This window comes from Triturus cristatus, chromosome 5_1, assembly GCF_964204655.1.
Source record: "Triturus cristatus chromosome 5_1, aTriCri1.1, whole genome shotgun sequence".
NCBI lineage: Eukaryota > Metazoa > Chordata > Amphibia > Caudata > Salamandridae > Triturus > Triturus cristatus.
Window position 1 is genome coordinate 75,773,718 of NC_140587.1, and position 25,757 is coordinate 75,799,474.

Sequence of the window (25,757 nt, forward strand, 5' to 3'; positions counted from 1 at the left end):
ATATCTCAAGTGCAGACCCTGTTGTTTTCTTGTCCCTCCTTCTGTGCCGCTCCCCTTCAAAATCACGTTTCCTCATCCAGTTTCACTATTTTTATAGTCTCTTTGGTGAAAACAGCTACCTGATTTCATTCCCACCCTGACAGAGATATATTTCTCATTCACAGAATCAAAGAACTTGAAGAGACCTGCAGCAGCACAACAAAAGCCTTTGGCAGTATCACCAGATGACCAATCGTATAAGTGTGTAGAGTCTGAAAAAACTCTCAGCTTGAGGTTGGGCCTGTATACACACCCTATGATATACGTTCAGGGGAGAATACTGGCCTACCTAGCGTGTGATAAAACTCATGCACAGCTCATCTATATGGACAGTTTACAAAGATCCACACCAGAGATCATCTTTTTTAGTATACCGCGTGGGGAAACCTTTGCTCTGAAATTGTACCTATGATAAGTACTTCAGATGTTCTATTCTAGTGAGAAACAAAACTAGTGCAGATTGGGACAAAAGCTTCACTGAGAAATTCCACAATTGTAATTCTAATGTGACATTAGAGCAGTTAATCTGAATATCCCGAGGATAGGTCATACCCAGTGTAAGGAGTGTGAGAAAAGGGTGACAGTGCTGTTGAAATATCAGAGAATGCTTACAGGGGAGAATATCTAGCTGTATATGGAATGCGGATAAACCTGCACTGAGGGCACTTCGCTTCACAGGCATCAAATAATTCATACTGAGGGCGGGCATACCAGTGTACAGAATTTGGGAAAAGCTCCACTGAGCCAAAGAAGCTGTTTAGAGACCAGAGTCCATACAGGTGATGAACGCTGAAATTGTACAGAATGTGAGAAAAGCTTCACTGAGCATGTCACACTGGTGAAGCAACAGATAACCCGTGCCGGAGAGAAACCCTTTCATTGTAATAAATGTGGAAAAAACTTTGCTGAGCAGAAATCACTATTGTTATATCATCTATGCTTATTAGAAACCATGCGACTGTACAGAAAGTGGAAAAAGAGTTACTAAGTTGGGCACACTGGTAAAACATAAGATAATGTATACTGGTGAGGAACCCTATCAGTGTACCGAATGTAAGAAAATCTTCACTTGGAATAGCATACAGTACATTCATCAGAGTGCACATACTGGTTAGAAGCCCTATCACTGTACAGAATGTAGGAAATGTTCCAGTGAGAACAGCACACTGATGATGCATCAGACAACCCATTCCGCCGAGAAACCCTATCAGTGTACGGAATGTGGGAAAAGCTTCATTAAGACATACAGTTTGTTGAAACACCAGAGAGTCCATACTGGAGAGAAACCCTTCCACTGCACAGAATGTGGAAAAAGGTTCACTCAGAAGGTCACACTGTTGGGTCATCAGAGAATACATGCTGGTGAGAAACCCTATCGGTGTTCAGAATGCGGGAAAAGCTTTACTATGAAAAGCAATTTGTTACTACATCAGAGAATACATACTGATGAAAAACCATTTCAATGTACAGAATGCAGGAAAAGCTTCAGTTTGAAGTACAAGCTGTTGAGGCATCAGAGAATCCACACTGGTGAGAAGCCCTATCAGTCTACAGAAAGCGGGAAAAGATTTACTGAGAAGAGCACATTGTTGTGGCATCAGAGAATCCAGACTGGGGAGAAACACCATCATTGTACAGAATGTAGGCAACGCTTTACTTGTAAGGGTATGCTGTTGAGCCATCAGAAGATCCATACTGGTGAGAAATCCTATCACTGTACAGAATGCAGGAAAAGCTTTACTTGTAAGGGTGCACTGTTGAGCCATCAGAATATCCACACTGGTGAGAAACCTTATCAGTGTACAGAATGTGGGAAAAGCTTTGCTAGGAAGGGTGTGCTTTTGAAGCATTAGAGAATCTACATGTGTGGCAAACCATTTCAGTGTACAAAATGTGGAAAAAGGTTCCCTCAGAAGGTCACGCTGTTTGAACATCAGAGAATCCATACTGCAGAGAAACCCTATCAGTGTACAGAATGTGGAAAAAAAGAAATAACAAGAGCGCATTGTTAAAACATCAGCGAATCTACACAGGTGAAAAACCGTTCCACTGCACAGAACCTGAGAAAAGATTAACTGAGAAGGGTACACTGGTATCGCATCGGAGAATCCATACTGGTGAGAAACCCTATCAGTGCACAGAATGAGAGATGAGCTTTACTGTGAAAGGCCATCAGAGAATCCACACTGGTAAGAAACCTTATCAGTGTACAGAATGCGAGAAAAGCTTTACGCAGAAGGATACGCTGTTGAATCATCAGAGGATCCACACTGGTGAGAAACCCTATCAGTGTACAGAATGCGGGAAAAGCTTTGCTCAGAAGGGTACGCTGTTGAGGCATCAGGGCATCCACACTGGTGAGACACCCTATCCGTGTACAGAAAGCAGGAAAAGCTTCACTTTGAAAAGCAGTTTGTCGGCTCATCAGAGAATCCACACTGGTGAGAAACCCTAACAGTGCAAAGAATGTGGGAAAAGCGTAAAGTGCAGCCTGCTGGAGCATCAGAGATTCCATACTTATGAGACATCAGTGTATAGAATGCAGGAGAAGCTTCACTGTGAAAAGCAATTTGTTGAAGCATCAGCGAGTCCCTACTGGTGAGAATCCATATTGGTGTACTGAATGTGGGAGAGGCTTCACTAAGAAGGAAGCAATCTTAAAATATCAAATAACCCATGCTGGTGGAAAACCCTATTAGTGCACGGAATGTGGGAAAAAATTCACTGATAAGAAATCACTGTTAATACATCATGAAATCCATACTGATGAGAAACCTTGTCCTTGTTCTGAATTTAGGAAAAGCTTCACTCAGATACCCTCATTAAAGGCAGTTCATTGTGGCAAACATGAGAAAAGCTTCACAAAAATGCAGATATTGTAAAGTAATCAAAGAATCCATGTTCATTGTAGAAAACTCATAGCCTAGAATGTGGAATAGTAGTGAAGCAAGGGGACTTGAAATATATCAGCATTTGGGAGATAGAATGGATACAAAAGCAAATCCAGAAGACCGATTCAAAATACAATAAGAGTCCTCTCTTTCATCTTACTTATTGTATTAGTTGACAATTTCTTCATATTATAAACATTGCTGATTTGCCCTGCACAGGGGTACGTGACTGGTAAATGTAATTGTGTGCACAACTGTTGAAAGTATAAACGTAGAGATCATCATTGCCATGGGGTCAGATCGATAACTTTTTATGTTGAGCCTAGGGTCAGCGTGCATGCGCTGCTCTGCAAGGCATACTGTATTGGACTATACATATAAACCCATGCCCACTCTCTGCACATATTTTTCATTTCCTTGTGTCATTGCCTTTCATAAATGCTGACTTCATAAGTAGGATTGTTAGTCCCTCGTTGGTACCTTCCTTGTCTTAATTTGTAACCTCCCATGGTGACTGGCCCTTTTACTTTGGTTGTTACACGGTACTTCTTCTTTAGTCTGTAGGCATTGTTTTCTTTAATTAGTTTCTCTTACTGGATGCACAACATGCGCAGCTTCAGATGGTTTTTAATGATGTTCCATGACATTGCAGTGTGCTGCGCGCTTTTAGTAATGTATTTATTTTAATTATTAATGATGTTCCATGACATCGCAGTGTGCCGCACGCATTTTTTAATGTATTTATTTTTATTACGGCGCAGTCCGCTTTAACTATAGTGGGCGCGCTCATTCACGATGGGGCCGTATGCACCACTCACGGGACGTATTTGCTCAGCACCTGCAGTTCTAAAAGCAGGTGCTGGGACGGGTTTCTAGCGGGCTCTCCATTTTTGCCCTCACCCTCGGGGGAAAAGAATGCTAACTCTGCAACAGTATAACTACACTTCACAGAGACTCGTTTTAGTACTTTCACAGGCTCACCATTTCAGAACTGAAGCATTTTCAGTATGCTATACCACGATGCCATGGTTAGTGCTTACTTATGTTACGCATCCAATAACCATTGACAAAGCCAATAGTACTTGTTTGTTGTATGTTAAATCTTAACTGTTGGATTATATATCTGGATGTAACGACAAAAGTAGCAAAGTACCAGTTGGGCGGCACACTATGCTAAGCATAGATTTTCAGCGTAAGTGCTTTTAAGCCACGCTCATAATTATATCGAGCATGTCCCTTTGAGAGAGCTCCTCAGTTTTTTTATCCCACTTAAAGCCCTGCTTATGGTAACCCGGAAGTGGTGGTGTCTAAGATAACTAGATCGTTCGGAGTAGTCAGACACCTGATTCACCAGCGCTGTTGTCCATTCACTAACCCCTGTGACCTCGACATTTAAGCCGAAGGGTTTTTGTTGTGGTGAACAAGAACTCCAACTCTAAGATAGCATTGGATCCTTAAACGCATCCCAGTGCGTGACCGTGGAGGCGCGCCTGATCAAGCGCTCTTCTTTGTGCCCACTGTGCCTATTGTAAAAACACACCATGGCTACTGGCTGCCACATGTTCAGGACGTCTTGCTCTGGATTCCGCACACGTGTATTGGGCCTCATCAGTGTTCATGTACTCTTCTGAACATCATGTACACATCTTTGTACATTAAGCAGTAAAGGAAGGGTGTTATACGTACGGTCTTCAGGCCCAAAAGAAATACACCAGATAGTTTCAATGAATTCCAGGAAATATATGAGCCAGGGGTCGTCAGGAGTTAAAAGCAAGGGGTGGAGGACGAGGGCAGCTGTGCCATATTCAGTGAAGAAGTATAAATGTGGTAAGGAAGGCGAGGGTTTATACGTTAACATATGTGTAAGTGCAGTTAGGACCCCGATATTCTGTCAAGAGGGGCGAATAAATCAAGCAAATGAAAATATAGAGGAGAAAGGGCTGAGGATAACTGGGGAAATCATTTTCACTGTGGCTCGTACGTAAGAACTTTACTCAGACTGCCTGCCCTCGTGTGCTTTTAAACCCTTCCACAGGGGCGTAGCTCCCTTGGTGCAGCAGGTGAAATGTCACCGGGGCCCAGATCCCTATTGGGCCCATCAAGAGTATTTTTCTTGTCAGACTGCCTTGGTACGCACGCTACTACCCTTGCAAACAAGTTAAGACCCTTTAGAGTTGGTTTCAAAATGCATCTCTTAGCACAAGGTCATGCTCTTGCGCTCTCAAATATTTCAGTAATTCGTTGCTGTTTCTTTAATTACATCACGCCAATATCTCCAGTTGACATTAAGCTACAGAAGAGGGTATTGTAATATACCCATAATATAAAAATGACTCCCAGGTTATGCTTGTTGTGTTTTTTAACCACTCTCCCTTCTTCCAGTGAGATGTCAGGCATTGATTAACGGTTACACATTCTTTACAGTTAATTGTCTATTTTGTTCCTTTCCAAGCAGATTAACGTAGCAAAATTTGCATATGACAACGTGTGCCTTGGTGTTTTGGCAGATAAGGGATGAGCTCTGTGAGATAACTTGATTTTGTCTAGAATTGTAAATTTGATAAAGCAGAGACGACTGGATTAACACGTCTGTCCCCTGGTTTGGCAATGATAGTCTTACTAACCATGTCTGTGTACCCTCCACCTTGTATTTCAAGTCATCTATTACCACCAGACAATGGCTGTTAGAGAGATATCGAGTTGCACTGTAATCAGGATAGTGCAGTGACCTTTGAACTGTGCTAACATACGTTATTGCTTTCCTTTATTGATGTCATTAAACCCGGCTGTAAAGTAATTTTTTTCATTTTACTATAGTTATGCTGTCATTGCCGAATTGCAGTTAAGCTATGATGTCATGATTTTCTCATTGCAGTCCAGCAGTACCTTTTATTATGGCTGGTATGAGGGTGCATCTCTCTAGTAACTGGTAACAGTTATGTAAACTATACATAGAGTAGCATTTTGCTTTTTATCAGAAGTAGGTCCTCACTTTTGGTTTATTGGTGTATCATTCCGCTTCCTATGGGGCGTATTCATTCAAATGCACAAGTGACTATTTTACATGGGAAGGTGATAAATCACCCACATTAATTTATTTATTTCGTACTTGTATTGAATACATACCGTACAGATGCCATTCACTTTTTTGTTTTCTTCTGCAATAGGCCTTTTTATGTTTTTGACAGGACTAAAGTGTGAGCCCTTACCAAAATCACCATTACTACCATTAACACGAACACCACCACAATTACACCATCACCATAGCATTTGGCAATGCCCTTGTTTGTGCGCTTTACCACGTGAAAGGCAGACCTACTGGCTTTGCCAGTGTTTGTCTTCTCCTGGGCTTATATCTGTGATGTCCCATTTTTCTGTGCTCTGGTGCTATCATTTTTAAGTCGAGCCTGGGCAGCACATGCGCTGCTCTGTGAACCATGCTGTGTTGGAGTATGTACTTAAAGCCCCACTCACTCTCTGCCCATATTTGTCATTGGCTTGTGTCATTGTCCTTTGTAAATGTTGGCTTCTGATTCATTATTGGGCTTGTTAGTCCCTTCTTAGTACCGCCTTGTCTTCATTTGTAAACGCTCATGAGGACTGGCCCTTTTATTTTGTTTTTTACACAGTATATCTTCTTTAGTCTGTAAGCAATATTTTCTTTAATGAGTTTCTCTTACTGCAGGAGGGTCTCGCATGCGCAGTTGTGACCACTGGCTTGTTTATTTAACTCGTAGTAAATGGCTAGCTCTTAGGGAGCCATGAGAGACTGAAGGGGGCTACTCAGCAATGTCTTTAGGGAGGTCAAAGGTGCGTGTTGTAAATTCTGCTAGGTCTGGTGTGTTTATTTTCTGAACAGACATCTATGTTAAACATGGATATGCTTTTTTTTTATAGTTGTATATGACGTGAACCAGACTCTAGAAATTGGGTATCAGAGCGCTTTACACAAGCACCAGTTTCATTACAAATGGACACATTCATTTTTGTTAGGCACAGGGAGATTAAGTGCTTTGCCCAGAATCACAGGATGCTGAGCGTTGTTGCCGAGACACGAACCCGGTTCCCCAGCTCTGAAGCAGATTGCTCTTGCCGAAAGGCTACATCCTCCCCCCCCCCTTTAGGTTTGCTCACTTGCTAAAAACCATGACTTCAACAAAGTGCTGGTACCCTCTTTTCTCAATTTGTTCTACTGTGAAATGGATCCAAAAAAGAAATAAACTCTTTGATGGCAAATGTCTGTTTTGACACACTCTCCTGCAAGTACGAACCGGACCGGAAGGTATTGGAGCGCTTTTCTGAGTAGTTCTCCAGTTCCAAAGAGGCAGCTCGGTGCACTTTGCTGCTCCGCTCAGATTACCTATACATGGTGAGCTTCCACCCCCAGCTTAACGTTGCTTCTCGCTTTGTTTGTCTTTCTCCCCCTACCCGCCACATTGCTCTGTCTATCGTTTGCTTCCCTATGCTCTCCGTGCCCCTTCCTCCACTGCGCAGTCATTTGTTTTTCCCCACACCCTCACTCTGTTTTGCTTCTCCACACCCTCTCAGTCTGAGTTCTTTCTGCTACTTTCTGTACAAACACTTTTAAAAAAGCATTGGAATACAATAGGTCTCGTATTTGCGAGAATTTAAGCTACTGACATTGTAAATGACCATGCCTTTTATTTATTTTTTAAAAACCAAAACATAAATAAAAGGCGTTATCATTTACAATGCCAATAGGTCAAACTTGCGTAAATGCAAGACCTATTGCATTGCAGATGCTTGTTTCAAGTCTAATTACCCATTCACTATCTAACGTTCCTCTCCATGACAAGTCTTTGTCCTTTTTTTAAAAAATACTACTTGTATCGTGAATTTATATGCACACATGTAGACACACCCCTGTGAAAATAAATGTGCTATAACATACAAGAAAGCAAGTGTCAAACATTTGTTACTGTCAAAATTCCATGTTATAGCATCAATTCCAATCAATCGATCTTTATTCCATTTTCCAAAAGCAGATCATAAAAGATCAAATTAAAAACAAGCCATTAAAAGACAATAAATTGTACATAAAACATTAGAATATCCACAGTAAGATTCAGTAAAAGCCATCCACTCAGGGAGATTAAATATACTCCATGCCGGCATGTTTAAGACAAAATGTTCCTCCTGGATAAAATTCATTAGAAAACATCCACTCAGAGAAATTATAAACACATAGATCAAGTTTCAGAGTCATAATTGTAACTGAATTCATCAAGCACTTACTGCCCCAGGCGAGGTGTTGAAGAGCTTTTCGGCAGGTGGAACACTACTCCGGAACCCAAGGTTAGTGGTTAGCCAATTGGATATTGTGATTAGTAATGTGCTCTCAAGAAAACTATCATCCATTAACTGCAGGTACTTTCTGATATTTTAGTACCAGTTAGGTGTGATCATTAGTGGGGGTTCTGTGGTTTCAGATGAATGGTTGGTGGTATAGATAGTCTTGCGGAGATTAGTTAATGTTAGATTACACGGATAGGGATTCAAAGAGGAAAGTTTGTGACCGATGAATGAGGTATCGGCCAATTGCAGAATTACTATAAGGACTGAGGCGGACAGGCATGAGACTGGGGGAAGGCTGTAGTGAGACATAGACAGCATACAGAGGATGGAATGTAAGAAGAAGCACACTCTGAAGAAAGAACGGAGAGGAATCAAGCGAGAGTAAATCAAGGAAATATTTCATGCACGGTTTGGGAGTATAGTTGGAGGAGACTTTCTGAGTTAACAAGTCGGAGAATGTAAGCTGTAGAGTAGCATTATACATTGTGCTCCATATCCAGGCAGACAGATTACACATGTGATTCCGAGTCTATACATTATTCAAACATTAAGAGCCCTAGAGTGCGGTGTGCCAAGCCTAGGACAGCCCTCTTGGGCAGAGTCTGGAGTATCCTAACCTTGGTACAGGGTCTGTACACTGCACAAGGGGAGTTGACGCAGAAAAAGAGACGGTCTTATTTAAATGTCTCCCTTCACTATTCTGTAAATAGTAGTTTTTTCACTCACTCACTAGAAATAAGTTATTTGTCACTGGTTGAGTGTCTCGCCAATGCGCAAAAGATTATAATCTAATTTGTCATTTAATCCTGTCCAAGTGTATGTTGTGTGTCTGACTATTGTAGTAAGTGCAGTATATGTATCAGCGAAGTAGAGTGATGAAGGCCGGTGGGTTTCATTTCGATGTCCCAGAAGTTTCTGTGCACTGGGTGGGAGTGAAGTTGTTTTCCCAGACAGTGGAGGAGTATCAGGAGGGAGGAGACATCGACAGTGAGGTGAGCACAAAGGATATCCGGCTCCTATAGAAATTAGTTGCACTGTCACTTGATGGGTGGTGGGGGTGAAGGAGCTGAGTATATTGTTTAGTGCGAGAAGCTTCCTTTGGGTAAGACCAGCCTTTTTCTCTCTTTCCTGATCACTACCTCTGTGGCGGTTCATAGGCAGATGTAAATGGTTTACATCTCTTTGTGTCTCTGTTGTGGGTTCTCCAGGCTGGAGACTGCCCTGCTGTGAGGAGCATCACCCCCACACATAGGCTGTGTCTACAGAACTGCACATAGAGGGACTATAAAAGGAAGCCACCCTGAACCAGTTCTCTTGCCTGCTCCTCTTGCTTTCATACTTTTAAAATCCTTGTCTCCATCATACCTCAGAACTACAAATAAACATGCATCACTTCCAAACTCCTCAGCCCCTGAATGTGTACAGCCCACCCACAGGCACTACATTCAGCCAGAGGAGCCCGCAAACATCAATCCTCATTTAAAAAAAATAAAATGATAATTAGCAACAGGTTAATGAAATAGTATATAAAATCATATTAAACACCAACCCCAAGTCACATACAAGCTTTACTCAGTTTCACTGTGTGTTTCTCACGTTCACTGCGCTTTTCTCTCACTGCACTGTAAAAAAGCTACAGATGAAACCTCATGCATATTTAATAAAGTTATATTATTGCCGAACACGAATAAAGTGTGTGCCAGTAAAGTGTGTCCCCGTCTTGCAAGAAGAATCTCTTTAGAGAAATCCCAATGACCACACACAATAATAACTTTGTTCTTATGACCCCGTGTGGGTTCTAAACTGCCGGCAAGAAGAGAAGTAACGTTTTCTAATACAATTACATAAGGACAAGAAGCTGGGTGCAGATCAATCACGGGGGGAGGAACCAAACTGGGGTGTCTCCTTTCAACCTGCTTAAAAGCCTGCTTGACAGGCAGAGCTTGATCGTTGTCGCCCTGTGGCGCCCTGTTGAAAGCCAATCCATTAGTAGTAATCAAAACTTGAGTGTTAATGGTCACCCACTTCCCTCCCACCCTCCACTCCCCAGAAATGTTGGCCTAGAGTGACGAGGTAGGTAGTATACAGTTAGATAAAGGAGCAATAAGGGCACACTGGGTTTCCTGGGGGGGCAAGCCAGGGTCTTATTCATGATCGGCTTTGCCAGATGAGGTTAAATGGAGCCAAGGTGCTCAAAGACAGGTCGTAATTTGACGTCCAACAATTCACTTAATTGTTTGCTCATATGCTCCCAAGAAATCAGCTGGTGGGGCAGATGTAGATGCAGGCGCAGGCTCAATGCCAGCCCTCCTATGCATCACTAGTTTACCCTTAGGATCAGAGGGCTTGGTTTTCAGGGTTTTCTTCCTGCGTTTGGCTATTGGTCCATTGTCTAGGCCAGGATCCAGGCCTGGTTCAGGCAAGCAAATATTAACAAGTTCAGTCTCGTGTACTTTTCCCCCTGCCCGCGTGCTCATACAGGGGCGCATCAACAATTACTCCAGCCGATGGATTTGATACAGAAGCACTAATCGTCCCTAAGGAAGGAAGCTCAAGGGTGCTTAGCAAGGCACAGCAGGTGTCCTGAGAGGGGTGTGAAAGAGGAGCAGACTCCTCAGGAGTAAGTAAAAGGCGAAGCTCTGCCAGTCTGATTTCAGTAGAAACAATGTCTACAGCCCACGTCAGAAAATGTCAGTTGTAGAACTTGGACGCAAAGGTAGGACAGTGGGAGGCCCAGAGATACGCGTTCTTTTTCCTGGTTGATGCAAGCAATAGGGCTTCAAGTGAAAAAAGGTAGGAAAAAACCCCTGTACTCCAAGGGGGCACTAAGCAAGACACACAGAACCTTTAGGTGGATATCCACTTCTAGGTATCATAAGGACCCAAATCACAGGACTAAGAGAGGTGGCGCGGCCCAGCTTCAGTGCAATGGAACTGACTTAAGAAAATATTTATAACTAATTCTCCTGAGAAAACATAATGGCGTATGAAGATACGTAACATGAATAAGCTGTTTATTGTCATTGATTTTTTTAAAGACTTATTTTTATTTCATGAGAAGGTGACATGCTGTACTGTTTGGCTGTCTGTAGTAAAAAGACAAAAGCAATTTTTCATTATGTAGATAAGTGTGAGAAAAGGCCCTTTTTGCAGGCTCCCCCCACACTTTTTGCCCTACTACTGCTGGATTTACCCGGGGTCTATACGTTAAGTATTCCACGTGGACTGCAACACTTATTGTGGCACCATGAGTGTGACAAGGTGTAACATCTCTCCCACACTGCCATTGCAGGCCGGAAGAGCAGCTTTAAAACTGCTAACTTGACTGTGCCATTAAAACCTGTGGCAAAGCCAAAACCTTCCTTTTTAATATTTATAAGTCACATCTAATGTAGCTCTAAAGAGCCTCAAAGGGAGGGTGCATTATATTAAATAGATGTATATTAGTTATTTTTTGCATGTCCTGACAGCAAACACCGTGCATTGTTATTTTCACTGTATTAAGCTAGTACCTGCATTGGTTAGTAAGGAGTTACACACTCACAACTCAGTATTGCTAACTTCCAAATAGGACTATTAATGTTGAAACTTTAAGGTATCAAAGAAGCATTGCATTAAATCCAACTAGATGCCCAAGTTGAGTTTAATGCAACTAATTTATAATGGCAATTATTAGAAAGTTGTCACTTTGTTGCCTAAAACGTTCCAGAAACCGTCTTTGGTTGCACACAACTGCTGTCCTAGAGACAGTCTGCTGCACTTCTGCAGAGAGGTGTGAACAACTCTCAGGAAGAGGAACAAAAGACCTGCCATGGGGAAGTGGTGGTATCTTCTGCCAGGGGCCATAGGGGGTGTGAGCCCAGAAAGCGATCTTGAAAAGTGAAGCCACTGTCGCGTGATCTTGCATGGCCCATAGTCGTTTCCCCTATGTAAGCCTAACTGTGCATGATGTAGGCTGCTTTTATTTTGCACACGTTACTACATAACACGCTTGCCGTTTTGCCAAATTGTATTTTTACACAGAACCTGCATTTTTTCGTATTTTACTCTATTCCTGGAATTTAGGCTGAACACACTAGACAAGGTCAAATAACAATGCCCCTTGTTATTCCCTCAAACAACAATGCCCCTTGTTATTCCCTCAAACAACAATGCCCCTTGTTATTCTCTCTGGTCAGTCACTATCACTTAGACATGACATAAGAGAATGCAGCTGTTGTTTGTGAGCACACATATCTTGTCATAACTGAGGACAGGTGTTCTGAAAAATCACACACTGAGAGTAAGGTACTTAAGGAAGAGTGCTGCGCCAGCCAAAATGCAGAACATCCACCTATGTATGGGAAGGTACGGCGTCCAACACTAATGCCAGAGATCTGTAATATTTCATCATTTCGCTTCAGTAGAAAGGGGGAGGGGTTTAGGCTAAGCTGTCTTCTAGCATGACAGGGCTTTATATGGTTTGTTAACCATGCTAATGATATTTTTGGTATGCATTTCTTGTCTAATTGTGGCACAAATGCTGCATCTTAGAGCTCAAAAGTTTAAATAAATAGTCTAAACTTCCTTTGTGTCTCTTGTTTATCTTATTGTGGACAAGTACGAATGAGAGAGCGAAAGGGTGTGTCCTGTAACAGCGATCCCCGAGAGGGTCAAGTGTGTTGTGTTCTGGGGTGCCAACTGGTTTATTTCTCTGGAAAGCTTAGAATGAGGGTAAGTGAGGGACAACAGATAGTCTGAGTCAGACTCATAGATACTGAGGTGGTATGGTGGCTCAGTCCCTACATGCGAATGTTCTATGGTTCCAATCCTAGTTCTGTTCCTGAGCAGAATCCATGCAACATTGCGCCGCCAATGTTTTGGTCAGCAGGGCTTGAAAAATCATAAAAATGTTACTAGACCTGCTTGTAACTTGAATAATCTATGCAGCCTAACTGTAATGTACTTGACCCGTGATCTGGTCTCAAATTGTGTGATCCTAGGCCAATATTTTGTCTTTTGGAGCCACCTTTTTCTTTATTATGTCTTTATTATCACATAAAATAACACCTTAAAATATGCAAGTTCCTTATTTTTGCTGAACAAAAAAACCTCTATTTACTAGACTAAATGTTTGCTCCATGTATAACCAAAATCAAGCCCATATATAAGGTACACATGATTCCTGGCATGCCTGTTAGTTCACTAATAGCATTTTCATCTGGGCAGGAGCAGTAATAAGTCCCAGTTCATGTTTAAAAACTAACTTTTCATAAATAGATTACCCAAGCATGATGTGGTAGTGCATTGTCATTTATAGATAGCATCTTTTCCAGTGAAATGGCCACAAAACCATCCTACTAACGTCATTTTACTGATAATAGCGCATTAACAATGTTTGGAAATTGTTTCAGCAAAAATATAAAAAATTTGCACATCATAAGTAAAGTGTTCTAATTTGTTTTGACCCATCGAAATATTTGTTTCACCACATATTATAAAAATGTGTCTTCATAACTAGTGAAATAATATATTTGAAATGTTTGATCTGAAAGAGACACGTTAGTGATAGATTTCTTACCTTAGAATATCTCCAGGAGTCAGACTGGAACCGGAAATTTTGTTGGCAGCAGTACCCCTGCGCGTCGGAAGGTGGCGTTGTGCGGCTCCACGTCCGTCGCTGACGTCGTATGCGCCGAGATGATGCCACGGAGACTACTAAGGCGCCACCCATGTGCGCTGACGTCAGTTCTTTCTTTTTCCACGCCAGTAAGCGCACATCTGGTTAGAGCACGTACCATAGTCACTTTTTGACTAACTTTTTTGAGACTTTTGTCTCCACTTTTTTGAGTCTTTGACTCCTGGTTCCCATGTAGGGATGCCTGGGTTTAAATGCTGTGGGCCTGTCGCCGTACGATGTCGGTGACCGACCCCCATGGTGTCTGTCTCTCCTGTCTGGAGCGCGACCATGACTCCTGGTCATGTTCCGACTGTGTGGCCGTGGCTTCGAAGGCCTTGTGGAGTGGTCCCGTAAGCTGCTGGAGGCCCGGCAGTCGTCTCCGTGCCGTTCGAGGTACAGGGGTCGCTCGAGGGACCGACCGCGGAGCCATCATCACCGCTCCTCGGGGTTGAAGTCTTCACACTCTGAATCAGGTAAGCAACGTCATAACAAGAAATCGAAGAAGTGCTTATGCTCTCCGATGTCCCCCTGTCGGTCTACGGACACGCTCGAGGAGGCCGGGGGTACTGCGGCCTATCCACCTTATCTGGGTCCGTTGGCGACTCCGGCCCAGGTGCAAGATTTTCTTGCTGCCATGGACTGCCTTTTCAGTTCTCGGGCTCCCGCCGGCACGCCTTCCGGACCCGCGGTCCCAACTGAGGGCCCTCCCTTGCCACCAGCTCTGCTACCGGCGCCACAAGGTCCTCTGCCGGCGGCTCCGGCCCGGGCGCCTTCCGTGGCTACGTTCCAGGCGCCGCAATGGGTTCCGGTTGCTCCACCTCCGCCCTTGCCCGGGTTTCCGGACAACTTTGCTCCAGGTTGGGATCTAAACTGGGATATGGAGCCGGATCGGCACCGACTGGCGCCAACCATTTTTATTCCCCTGTCCCTCCCCTGCCCCCGCAGCCTGTGCCTTGGGCAGTGGGGGAGGGGGACGACTGGTCTGAGGACCCTCTTGCACGGCAGTGCGAGTCGAAACAGGAGTGGGCAGAAGAGTCGGAGGATGCAGGTGGCCTTGACCTCTCCTCTGAGCCTGGTTTCCTTTCTCCTCCTGCTGTGGCCATGGAGGAGGGCGCTACATACACTGTAGTGCTCCGTAGATCAGCGGAGGCCCTTGACCTGCCCATGGTAACTCTATGGAGCCTCTGCTACCGTTCAATGAGGCGTTAACTGATGTGTTGATGGGCACCTGTTCTAGGCCAGCCACGGGGTCCCCGTGGATAAGAACGTGTCTAGGCGTCCTCGCTGGCCCCGGGTGAACCTGCCTTTTAAACGACCCACCCAACTCCGGAGAGCCTGGTAATCCAAGCGTCCACCTCCCAAAGCGCATTCCCTACGGCCCCGCCGGATAAGGAATCTAAGAAGCTGGATCAGTTTGGCAAGAAACTGTTTTCCTGTGCCAGCTTAGGGCTGCGGTCAGTGAACACCGCATGCCTCTTGGGCCATGACTCTCACGCTGCGGGTGACACGGTTGCGCAGACGCTGCCTCAGTGTCCGGAGGAAGTTCAAGCAGTGCTTTCCCAAGCTGTGGCTGAGGGGAAGGATGCAGCAAAGTTTTCCATCCTGTGTGGACTGAACACTGCGGACTCACTGGGTAGGACAATTTACACCACAGTGGCGCTCCGTCGCCACGCCTAGTTACGGTCCATGGGGTTTTCAGGGGATGTTCAGAGTTCCATTATGGACATGCCTTTTGATGGCACCTGCCTGTTAGGCGATAAGGCAGATAGTGCGCTGGGGCGTTTTAAGGACTCCCGGGCTACGGCCAAGTCCTTGGGTCCTTCCACCACATGCCCAGCCACGTCTGCTTTTCGTTCCTTTCATGGTCACGGAAGGGGCACCCCAACACGTTCGTTCAGCCAAAAGCCTGTGCAAAACCCACCTCAGCGCAGCCGCGGACATGGTTACTGCCGCGACGGGGCAGGGGGCCAGCGTGTGGGTCAGTCCACCTCCGCTCCCGCAGCATCTGCCTCAAAGCCTTCCTAGCCGAGCTTTGGGGTGCACCCCATGCCGGTGGGCAGCAGGATCCGCCGTCACCTCCCCCACTGGCGTTCTGTCACTTCGAACAGGTGGGTGCTGCAAATCGTCTGAAGGGGCTACTCCCTCCCCTTCGAGTCTGCCCTCCCAGCCATGCCACTTCAGTTCCATCACATGTCGGAGGATCACTTTGCGCTTCTCCAACAGGAAGTCATGGCCCTCTTGGCCAAGGGGGCCATCAAGCGCATTCCTGGGCCAGACATAGGGCATGGTTGTTATTCCCACTACTTTCTGGTCCCCAAGAAGGAGAAAGGGGGCCTGCGCCCCATCTTGGACCTCAGGAACGTCAGTTTCTTCCTCTGGAAGGAGAAGTTCAAGATGTTGACTCTGGTTCAGATCTTGGCTGCCCTCGACCCTGGAGACTGGATGGTAGCGTTGGATTTGCAGGACGCATATTTTCATATCCCTGTCCTGCCGGCCACCGGAGTTATCTGCGGTTCACGGTAGGCCAAGAGCACTTTCAGTTTGCCGTGCTCCCCTTTGGCCTTACCAGTGCCCCTCAGGTGTTCACAAAAGTAATGGCGGTGGTCGCAGCTCATCTGCGCAGATCAGGGGTTAAAGTATTCCCCTATCTCGACGACTGGTTGTTGAAGGCGGGCTCGCCCCAGGCAGTTCTCTCCCACCTCCAGACTACGGCCGACCTCCTGCATTTGCTGGGGTTCTCCATCAACATGCCGAAGTCGCACGGCTCCTTTTCATCAGAGCGGTTCTGGCCACAGCGCAGCTTCAGGCTTATCCTCGTGAACAGCGAGTCCAGGATATTCAGGCTATGATTCCGATCTTTCAGCCTCTATCCTGGGTTTCAGTCATGATGACCCTCCGGCTCCTGGGCCTGATGGCCTCCTGCATCCTGCTAGTGCAACATGCCAGATGGCGTATGCTGGCTCTGCAGTGGGACCTGAATTTCCAGTGGGAACAGCATCAGGGCAACCATCTCGGAGGGCACTGCATGACTATTGCAGTGGTGGCTCACAAATTGTGATTGGGTCAATGGCAGATCCCTCTCCCTTCCCCAACCGGAGCACACAGTGGTGACGGATACGTCCCTCCTGGGATGGGGTGACCACTTTGGAGAGGCAGAAATCAGAGGCCTCTGGTCTCCGGCGGAGTCCCGGCTCCATATCAACCTTTTGGTGCTTCGGGCGATCCAACTTGAAGGCATTCCTCCCTCTGTCCGGGGAAGTGTAGTGCAGGTGTTCACAGACAACACCACCGCCATGTGGTACTGCAACAAACAGGGCGGGGTGGGGTCGTGGACCTATGTCAGGAGGCTTTGCGCCTCTGGACGTGGCTGGAACATCAAGGCATTACCTTGGTGGTTCAACACCTGGCAGGTTGTCTGAACGCCAGGGCGGACAAACTCAGCCGCCAGTGCATGATGGATCACGAATGGTGTCTGAACTCGGACGTGGTGCAAGGTCTCTTTCTGCAGTGGGGAGAGCCTTGGTTAGATCTATTTGCCACCGAAGAGAATGCCCAATGTCATCGGTTCTGTGCGTTGGAATTTCCAAGGAATCAATCGCTCTGCAACACTTTTCGTCGCGAGTGGAGCTGCGGTCTGTTGTACGCCTTTCCGCCTATACCACTTCTGCCTAGCGTGCTAAAGAAGATTCGGCGCGACCGGGCCCAAGTCATCCTTGTACCCTCCGGATTGGGGATGAAGATACTGGTATCCCGAGTTGCTCAGCATGGCGATCGATCCCCCGATCCCACTGCCTCCTCGGGAGGATCTTCTGTCGCAGCAACAGGGGACGGTCCTCCACCCGAACCTGTCCAGCCTCCACCTCCATGCGTGGAGATTGAGCGGCGACAGTTGACAGGTTTCTACCTTACTCCCGAAGTCTGTGATGTCATTCTGGCAGCCAGGCGTCCTTCCACTAAGACGGTATACGCCTGCAGGTGGAACAAATTTGTGGCATGGTGCACAGCAAAGGCTGTGGATCCCATTTCTGCCCCTCCTTCCGAGGTCCTTCTGTTCCTTCTCTCTTTGGCCCAGCATGGCTCTGCTCTGAGCACTATCAAAGGTTATCTTTTGGCCATCTCCGCCTTTCTATGGATTCCAGATCAGCCTTCTCTTTTTAAGTCCCCGGTTGTTAATCGCTTCCTCAAAGGCATTACACACACGTTTCCTCCTGTGCCTTTCATAATGCCTCAATGGGACTTAAATCTTGTTTTGACCTATCTGATGTGCGCTCCCTTTAAGCCCCTTCATAACTGTCCCTTACGTCTTCTCACTTTAAAGATGGCTTTCCTGGTAGCTATCACCTCTGCCAGAAGAGCGAGTGAGCTCCAGGCTCTTTCTTCTAAACCTCCTTTTCTTTCTGTTCATCCGGACAAGGTGGTTTTGAGGACTCTTCCTTCTTTCTTGCCATAGGTTGTCACGCCCTTCCACATCGGGCAGACCATCACTTTGCCCACCTTCTTTCCGCCTCTGCATCCTTCAAAAGAGGAAGAGAGGCTCCACGGTCTGGATCCAAAACGTGCACTCTCATTCTATCTGAAGCGCACACAACAGTTCCGGGTCGATGACCAACATTTTGTTGGCTACGTGGACACCAAAAAGGTCAGGCCATGCACAAACGAACCATTTCTCGGTGGGTCGTTCTGTGCATCAAAGCATGTTACTCATTGGCTAAGAAAGAGCCTCATGTGGGGCTGCATGCCCATTCTACCAGGGCAACAGCAGCCACTACTGCCTTGGGACGCGGCGTTCCCTTGCAGAACATTTGTCAAGCAGCTACGTGGGCCTTGCTGCACACGTTTACCAAGTATTACTGCCTTGACAGTCCGGTCCATAGGCTTCTTTGGCCGTTCTGTTCTCCATGACTTTCTGGTGTAATCTTGTTCACAGACCCACCACCGGGGTTGGTATTGCTGGGGTATCTATTCTAAGGTAAGGAATCTATCACTAATGTGTCTCTTTCAGATGCAAAAGTTACTCCTTGTGTAACGATATATCTCTAAGAGACATTAGTTAGTGAAAGATTCCTTACCGCCCCACCCATTCTCCCCGTTCGGCGAACTGATTTCTAGGGTTAAGGTCATCCCTTTCAGGGCCCTAGTTTCATGGCACCAGTGGTCAGTTTCTTGCATGGCTCTGCGTTCCTGGCGCGGAAAGTCGTGTACAGAATGGACGTCAGCACGCATGGGTGGCGCCTAAGTAGTCTCCGTGACGTCATCTTGGCGCATACGACACCGGCGCCGGACGCGGAGCCGCAGGATGCCACCTGCTGACGCGCAGGGGTACTGCTGACGAAAAACTTTCCGGATCCAGTCTGACGCCTGGGGATATTCTAAGGTAAGGAATCTATCACTAACTAATGTCTCTTACAGATATATCGTTACACAAGTATTAACTTGTGCAACAGTTCACTTAGCTATTTTAGTGTTGCGGTAGAAAAAAGCCTGACATTTTACAGCCTTTCATTTCACATGCTGTGCACAGTTCAATTGTCACACATTTCACTTATCAAAATCCTCTAACTTCAGTCACAGAGAGATAAATAAATTAAGGCAAACTGGATTTTGACTTCTGTCTCTGAAAGCCAGCAAATGTGACAAGTTAACAAGATTTAAAGGCATCTTTATTGCTCTTTCACTTTGTGAGCTATAAAGATGCCTATAAATCTTGTTATCTTGTCACATTTGCTCCGCTTTCAGAGACAGAGGTCAAAAGTCAATTTGTCTTCCTACATTTAAATTTTTGTTCTGTGATTGAAGTTAGAGGATTTTCAGCTTGCCTTAAAGGGCGAGTTGTCTCTAAAAATAGGTCATCCTGATTAAATCTTGCTTGACAACGCGGGTGGATGTTTCGAGCCCTGGTCAGGTACTTATATGTGGGAACCCTGAGCAGTGCTTGTGCTTGTCCACACTACCCTCACACCTTTTACGGGAGACATCCGTGGATGTTGGGGATTAATCCACCACAGTTTTTAGGGATCACTTGGTTCTGTTGGTTTTTCAGCTTTAATATTAAAAGGATGTAACCCAGTTTGAGTTATACTTAGAATCTTTTGTTAATTAATTATGGCGCAACCTATTGCTATTGTGGCCAACTGCGGACTGACGGTCTATGCATATTAAACACAACATGGAGTCCCTAATGTGGGAGCTCCTATTATCTTTGCAGGAGAAGTAGACGCTGCATTCTGCTTTGAAGATTTTTTTATTCTTGGCCACATTTCCATCTGTGGAAGCTAACACTTTTCATGAATACACTGTCCCACAGGCACCTGCTGCAAATACACCTTATGCACTTATTGAAATTCCTCTTACGGTCTGGGTACACCAGACATGGTTTAATGGCGCCCTTCCCCATATGCCTGGGCCTGTTCGAATGGGTCCTTTCAGCAATGAGGGCGCAACTTGGCTGACATTAGCTGGCTATACACCATATCCAGATTTAGGCAATCTAAATCTTTTGCAAACCTGCGGCTTGTACAGTTATCTGGTTGTTTTATATAGACGTCTAACAATATGTATTTTGTATACATTATTAGCATCACTTGGCCTGCAAGTGCAAGCCCTGTTGCCTGCAGCGCCTGTTATTAGTGTTGTAATTGTTCTTTCAGTTTAGGGCAAACGCCTCACTAATGGAGGACTATTTTTGCCACAGTCTGTACTCTGTGTCATGGCACTCCCTCGATGGCCGTTCTACCGAACGTTCTCAAGCAGATACAGAATGAACATAGGGCAGGTCCTGCCCTAGATTTGGATTTGAAACTAATAAGTAATTTTCCGTAGTTTCCGTAATGTTCTTTCCTAATGTTAAAGGTGAAGCAGCGTCTCTAGCTATATGCCAGTGACTTACCGCGGTGGTGTTTGCTGACTGCAAATGTGATTTGCCTATATTTATTACTAATGTGTATAAATCGCTAGGACGCAATAATGTGGGAGCCAGTCCTTCTGTACCACCGTTTGGCAAGCCTAGTACTGACAAGGATGCCAGCCAGCCCGTAAATTTGCTAAAAAAACATGGGAAAAATCTAAACGGCAACAAAAAAGTAAACCTTGCGGAGGTTCTCCAACCACGGAGTCCTCTGCGAGACAGTACGATTTTCATGATTGCACTAAAATCACGACTCCAGACAGGTCTTAGGTATCCGATACAAGTTCCCCTTGCTCCTTTCAGGAATCGTCTGATCAGCAGTACTAGAGAGGAGGGCGATCTGACCGCAGACAAGAATATTACTTGAAACTGAAAAGGGATACACAACACTCATCTGACTTGAAGATAAAGGAGGACAGACTCCTCAATATAAAGCCCCATTTCAGAAAAAGAAAGTAGCTGCTTTGACTGCTAGATATGCCACAGACCGTGAGAACCCTCCTCCTGAACAGGAGTTGGGCGGCGACTCTCCCCGACAGGGTGGCCACAGTCACCTTAGTATTCTGAAATCTCTAGGAGTTTCTGGTAGCAAAAGCAACTGATACATTTGTTACACTTTAAACCACGTAGAACCTGCAGACAGACTATATCACTTAGATATTCAGACTGAAGGCGACGTTCAACACACTATTAAAGCAACATTCTGTTAAACTGTAAGTACGTATTATGACAATTTCTTGGCCGAGGTTGAATGACACCCACCATGTGTACTCACAAACCCCCAAGGGGAGGATGTAATTCTTCCATCCTTTACTCACGTGTTCCCTGACAAAGTCAAACAAGCTTACGCATCCAAATGGGCCCTTGCATTGGTACCTGCACTTTACCAAAATCATGAGTGTTGGGATAAGGATTCCCCTGATGTTATTCCTATAAGGTCTATCCCACAGGTATATCCATAATATCCTATTAAACTGCACGCTAAGGCACCCGTTAAATGAATTCTCTCCCAATTGGATTAACGGGGTAATTGAACCCTGTGTCTCTCAGATGAATAAGCCTCTTTTTCCTGTTTTAAAACCGGATCATTCCTATCACATTGTCTTAAATTATCCACATTTGAATAGTCATGCACGCATATTCGTAGTGCAAAACACACACAGTACAGCACTCATTAATATTGTATTTCGTAAAAAATACAAAACCACTTTGGACATTTTCAATTTTATTTTCGGTCACAATTTGGCTCCTGAGAGCTGAGGCTATGCACATAACCAAAAAGGGTCCCTTCTGTATCGGAAAATGAAGAAAGCACCCCTTGCAGGAACTTGAGAGAAAGAAAAAAAAAATTCTTTCAAATAACCCTCACCCACCCAGGTTTCCCCTTCGCGGCATGCTTCATCATAGGGTCCATCCCTGCCCCCTACGGACATGGGTGTGCTGCTATCAACGAATACGGGGGAGCACTTGATTGAAAAATAAGGGTGTCCCTATACACCTATGTGGTCTTAAAATGAATATGGAGTGGGTTTTATTTGAAGTGCAAAAAAAGGTTAAAAATAACACATTAGTGGGCCAAAAACAACTTTTATTTCTTACCCCTAAAGTGGTATACTAAAATCTGGGGATATGCGGGAAAAACTCTAGGCATGAATACCTACTGTTTCCCTGGTAATCAGCAATTAGCGCCCCGAGTTTTCAGATGTGCTATGCATGAATTCCTATGCGCTATAAAAACAGCCCAAGGGGTTTTGTGGCACAAATTGTGTCTATACTTCATGACATTGACCCTGACTCTCTGTCCTATGTAGAGGATATCTACTTGATGGATGATTAATTAAAATTCCCATTTGGCCAGAGTAAATCTCATAATATTTGTATTTGCTGAATTTGGATACAAGTTCAACTTTAAAAAATCTAATATATATTTTCTAATTGTCGTTTTCCAAAACTATGAACTTACAAATAAGGGAAAAGAATCTTGCACCTCATTTTTTGAAGAAATGTGCCTATTTGCGACCTCCAAACCACTTTAAAAATTGCAATCTCTGCTAGGATTTCTAAATTTGGACAGAACATACATTCTTGATTATGCACAGTGCATTAAACCTCTTTATGCACTAATATGCCCTGATTTTTAAACTGCATGCTGGACATTAGAACACACAGATACACTCAGATCTTTACAATCTGATTTGCTAGAAACACATCACCGGCGTACACATTTCTATAACACAAACATGGTCATCTGTATTTTACCGGGTGCAATTGAATTTACTTTCATCATCTTTAATGAAGGTGAAACTGTGCCTATAGCATATAAATTTCATTTATATTCTACATCGGAAATGCATTTTGGTTCCACTGAAAAATGCTGACTGCCGTGCAGATGGCTGTCCTTAAAGAATGCCCACTTGCTCAAGGGAAAAGCATTATTGTCGTAGCACCCTTGCCAGCCTTGGAGACTGTCACCAAAGAAAGCATTCCTAACGCTGATGTCCTCCATCCTAGTTGGATACACTGGGGTACATCCTTAACTGCTGTTGATGTCTGCTTTGACCATTATTTGCAAACACAAGAATTTCTACAGAATGAGCATGTATGTCATTTGCCATCTACTGTTCTACCTCTTGATCAATATAAATATATTATTTACACTGAAGGTTCAGCTCAACCTGCCATAGGTTCTAAGCAGCAATATTCAGCTGCATGCGCCATCGTTATAGGTATTATGTTAGATGGTGTTTTTCACCCTCAAACAACTCGCAACTGCACTGTGCAGTTAGCTGAACTGAAGGCTTTACTTCTCGCACTTGAAAATGCTGATCCTGAATTCCCCACGCTTATAGTATGGGATTCGTATTACTGTGTAAAGTCCTTTAATTAATATTTATATTACCTTCAACAAAATTAATTAAAGGGTTCAAAGGGAAGCACATTCAAGCATAAACTGCTTTGGGTTAATGTGGCAGATCTTAAAGCGAGGTTGCCACAAACTCATGTAATACATACCTGGACTCATCATATTGTGGCAGCCCACATGTATAGGGATCTATCAGGCTGATGATGCTGCCAAATCTGCAGTATCCACAGCTGAAGTAGCAGCAGTTAAACACTCTAAAATGTGAGAATGATATCTTGGCTGCCGTTAATGCACTAAAAAAAGGCACCCCTTTACCAAGGGGTTTTCTACACTTGTCATTTAAATAACCAGAATGTTCCTTTTGTAACTATTCCTGGCATTGGTGATCATTTGATTCCTAACCACAGACTTGCTTTAGCTGTGGCTGGACTTGAAGGTGTTGCTACTGTGCATGCTGGAGTGGCAGCCACAATTTTGCTGCTACAGCAGTGGAGAAGTGTGGCTCAATGATTAGAGCGGCAGACCCTGATGCAGAGGTCTAGACCGGGACCAGGGTTCAATTCCCCGCCTCGGCGGGTCTTGGGCTCAAAAATTCCACGGACCTGATAATTCTCGCCTCGGTGCCATTTCAATCATGGAGTCCCACTCTGCAACTCTGGGCAATAGCTTGCTTAATCTCCACAACGGCCCCCACAACGCTAAGGATGCCTGGCCTCCACCTTGGGGGTGCCCAGGAGTGGACGCCTCACAGGGAAAGCCAGGATGGGTTCCACAGCGGTATTCGTACAAGCGCCTTGAGACCCTTGCGGGTGAGTAGTGCGCTATACAAGTATCAATTTACATTTACATTTTACAGCAACAGTATTGGTGACAGGGCTGATATCAGTAGGCCAAACAATTTGTCCTGTGTTGTGACATCTGTCAACAGATTAAAAGCTCCACAGTGGCTCGTCCACCGCAGACACACCATTTGATTTCCAACAAGCCCTTTGGCTGTATTTACCTGGATCATTGTGGTCCACTGATTTTAAATACTAGGTTTAAATTTATTTTGGTGGCTTCGCCCTGATGTACCTCTCATTTGCACTATCTTAACAGTATTTGAAATTGGATGCGCTTACTGTAAAACATTAATAAAGCTGGTTATAAAAAGAAATATTTTGGTTGCAGTTGATTCTTCCTCTAGATTCCTTTGTATTTGGCCACAGCGCTTGGCTGACGCTTGATCTGTTATGAAAGACTTGCAAGTCTTTGTCAGTATTTAATTGCTGTGTATTCCATTCAGACCAGGGTCCGGCTATTGCTTCTGAAGCGTACAAGAGTCTCTGCGCCAGGAAGGCCAACCAACACTGGGCCCCAGAAGAGCAGGAGCCCACAGAAGGAAGCATTTGCCTGCAGCCAGCACCGGGGGACCACAGCCCCCAAGAGTCTCTGTGCCGACGTGCCACAACAGTGCCCGGAGGCGCTTAAAACCAATGCAGGGCCCCCGCAGTGCGGGACGCGTGCAGGACTGCCTGGGCTGCGCACACGCCAAGGGCAGGCCCGGCTGCGCCCATCAGCGCCAGACAGAGGCATGGCAGGGACACCCCACCTTGGTTTCACGCTGGCGGCACTTTGAAACCGTAAGTACCGCATATTGTGACTTGGTTTATTCTGCAGTCCTCCTGGCTCCTTTTCCCTCGGCTACCTCCCTCGCATGGGCATCATGGGCAAAAGAAAAGCGTCCAACAAAAGTATGGGCCCAGGGAGTGTAAGGAATATCCCGAGACGTGCGGCAGAAAACTGCACCTTATCTGAAGTAGAGGAGATAATAGAGGAGGTGGAGGATCTCATAGCTCCCCATCCCAGACCGTCTGGCCCAAAGCCCAAGAACAAGAGAAAAAGTCCCCTGGAGAAAAGATCCTCCAATCCTCAAAGCATAGCTTCCTACTTTGGGACTTCTGCAGCCTCAAGCTCAGCTAACATTTCCCTTAGCTAAAGCCCACCTACTGAACATCAGCTGCAACCCACGCCCAGTGTGGCAGACCCTCCTACCAATGGTAGCGACCATTATGTCATCAACGTTGATTGTGAACAAATACTTGC

At 45.2% G+C, this 25,757-nt stretch overlaps 1 long non-coding RNA gene and 1 pseudogene across 1 annotated transcript in view; one reads left to right on the forward strand and one right to left on the reverse strand.

Moving 5' to 3' along the window:
• Positions 1-25,757, reverse strand: part of LOC146830218 (uncharacterized) — a 105,416-nt gene that overhangs the window by 71,181 nt on the left and 8,478 nt on the right. The gene's annotated exons all lie outside the window — the stretch shown is intronic.
• On the forward strand, positions 1,056-25,142 carry LOC146830219 (uncharacterized; annotated as a pseudogene).